Raw genomic sequence first — 2,988 nt, forward strand, 5'->3', positions numbered from 1 at the left:
TACTGAGATTTTCGAACAAGAAAAGGAGATGGCAGCCAAACCCAACAACAATAATGCAAGAAGGATGCTTGGTGATTATACTAAACCTATATCCAAATTTGATGGAAGAAGCATCTCAATTCCTGCCATTGGAGCAAACAATTTTGAGCTGAAACCTCAACTAGTTGCTCTGATGCAACAGAACTGTAAGTTTCATGGACTTCCATCAGAAGATCCCTACCAGTTTTTAACTGAGTTCTTGCAGATCTGTGAGACTGTTAAGACTAATGGAGTAGATCCTGAAGTCTACAGGCTCATGCTTTTCTCGTTTGCTGCAAGAGAGAGGGCTAGAACATGGTTGGACTCACAACCTAACGATAGCCTAGACTCTTGGGATAAGCTGGTCACGACCTTCCTGGTTAAATTCTTTCCTCCTCAAAAGCTGGGCAAGCTTAGAGTGGATGTTCAGACCTTCAAGCAAAAAGATGGTGAATCCCTCTATGAAGCTTGGGAAAGATACAAGCAGATGACCAAAAAGTGTCCTTCTGACATGTTTTCAGAGTGGACCATGATAGATATATTCTATTATGGTCTATCTGAGTTTTCCAAGATATTATTGGACCATTTTGAAGGTGGATCTATTCACCTAAAGAAAATGCCTGCAGAAGCTCAGGAACTTATTGACATGGTTGCAAATAACCAATTCATGTACACTTTTGAGAGGAATTCTGTGAATAATGGGACGCCTCAGAGGAAGGGAGTTCTTGAAATTGATGCTCTGAATGCCATATTGGCTTAGAACAAAACTAAAGTGGCATCTTCTGAAGTAGAAGCTTATGATCCTGAGAACCCTGCAATGGCAGAGGTAAATTACATGGGTAAACCTTATGGAAACACCTATAATTCATCATGGAGAAATCACCCAAATTTCTCATGGAAGGATCAACAAAAGCCTCAACAAGTCTTTAATAATGGTGGAAGAAATAGGCTCAGCAATAGCAAGCCTTTCCATCATCTTCTCAACAACAGATAGAGAATTCTGAGCAGAGTTCCTCTAACTTAGCAAACATAGTCTCTGATATGTCTAAGGCCACTTTAAGTTTCATGAGTGAAACAAGGTCCTCCATCAGAAATTTGGAGGCACAAGTGGGCCAGCTGAGTAAGAAAGTCACTGAAACTCCTCCTAGTACTCTCCCAAGCAATACTGAAGAGAATTCAAAAAGAGAGTGCAAGGCCATTAACATAGTCAACAAGGCCGAACCTAGAGAGGAAGGAGAAGACGTGAATCCCAAAGAGGAAGACCTCATGGGACATCTCTCAAGCAAGAAGGAGTTCCCTATTGAGGACCTAAAGGAATCTGAGGCTCATATAGAGACCATAGAGATTCCATAAAATCTCCTTCCGCCATTCATGAGCTCTGAAGACTATTCTTCCTCTGAAGAGGAAGAAGATGTAACTGGAGAGCAAGTTGCTCAATATCCAGGAGCTATCATGAAGCTGAATGCCAAGTTGTTTGGTAATGAGACTTGGGAAGGTGAACCTCCCTTGCTCATTAGTGAACTAGATACATGGGTTTAGCAAACTTTACCTCGAAAGAGACAAGATCCTGGTAAATTCTTAATACCCTGTACCATAGGCACTATGACCTTTGACAAGGCTCTGTGTGACCTAGGGTCAGGCATAAATCTTATGCCACTCTCTGCAATAGAGAAGCTAGGGATCATTGAGGTACAACCTACCATATTCTCATTACAAATGGTAGACAAGTCAGTAAGACAAGCTTATGGATTGGTAGAGGATGTGTTAGTAAAGGTTGAAGGCCTTTACATCCCTGCTGATTTTATAATCTTAGACACTAGGAAGGAGGAGGATGAATGCATCATCCTAGGAAGACCTTTCCTAGCCACAGCAGGAGCTGTGATAGATGTTAACAGAGGAGAATTAGTCCTTCCATTGAATTGGGACTACCTTGTGTTTAAAACCCAAGGTTATCCTTCTGTAAACATGGAAAAGAGACACGATAAGCTTCTCTCAATACAGAGTCAAACAAAGCCCCCACAATCAAACTCTAAGTTTGGTGTTGGGAGGCCACAACCAAACTCTAAGTTTGGTGTTGAGAAGCCCCCACATTTAAACTCTAAGTTTGGTATTGGGAGGCCCTCATCATGCTCTGAACATCTGTGAGGCTCCATGAGAGCCCACTGTCAAGCTAGTGACATTAAAAGAGCGCTTATTGGGAGGCAACCCAATTTTTATTTATCTAATTTAATTTTTATTTTTATTGTTATTTTATGTTTTAGTAGGTTCATGATCATGTGGAGTCACAAAAAAATACTAAAATTAAAAACAGAATCAAAAACAGCAGAAGAAAAATCACACCCTGGAGGAAGGATTTATTGGCGTTTAAACGCCAGTAAGGAGTATCTGGCTGGCGTTCAACGCCAGAACAGAGCATGGATCTAGCGTTGAACACCAGAAACAAGCAACATCCTGGCGTTCAAATGCCAGGAATACACCCTGAGGAAAACTGGCGCTGAGCGCCAGAAACAAGCATGAAACTGGCGTTCAACGCCAGAAACATGCTACAGATGGGAGTTGAACGCCCAAAACAAGCATCAATCCGGCGTTCAAATGGCAGACTTGCATGCAAAGGCATTTTGCACGCCTCATTAGTGCAGGGATGTAAATCCTTGATAGCTCAGGATCTGTGGACCTCACAGGATCCCCATCTACCTCACCCTCTCTCCCTCTATTTACGGTCATCCCTTCTGTTTTTCATTCACCACTCACATCCATCCATTCTTCCCCATACACCCCACCTACCTTTAAAATTCAAAATCTCTTTCCCACCCAAACCCACCCTAAATGGCCGAACCTACCCCCTCTCCCCTCACTATATAAACCCTTCCATTCTTCTTCATTTTCACACAACACAACCCTATCTTTTCCCTCTTGGCCGAATAAACCTCTCCCCCTCTCCTCCATATTTTCTTCTTCTTCTTCTTCTCT

At 42.2% G+C, this 2,988-nt stretch overlaps 1 non-coding gene across 1 annotated transcript; it reads right to left on the reverse strand.

Annotated features, from left to right (window-relative positions):
• Positions 1 to 427: 427 nt before the first annotated feature.
• LOC127748217 (small nucleolar RNA R71) lies at positions 428 to 531 on the reverse strand. Its single transcript, XR_008010159.1, has one exon. It is a non-coding gene; the product is annotated as a small nucleolar RNA R71 (small nucleolar RNA).
• Between the last annotated feature and the right edge of the window lie 2,457 nt (positions 532 to 2,988).

Source organism: Arachis duranensis, chromosome 5 (assembly GCF_000817695.3).
Source record: "Arachis duranensis cultivar V14167 chromosome 5, aradu.V14167.gnm2.J7QH, whole genome shotgun sequence".
Lineage (NCBI taxonomy): Eukaryota > Viridiplantae > Streptophyta > Magnoliopsida > Fabales > Fabaceae > Arachis > Arachis duranensis.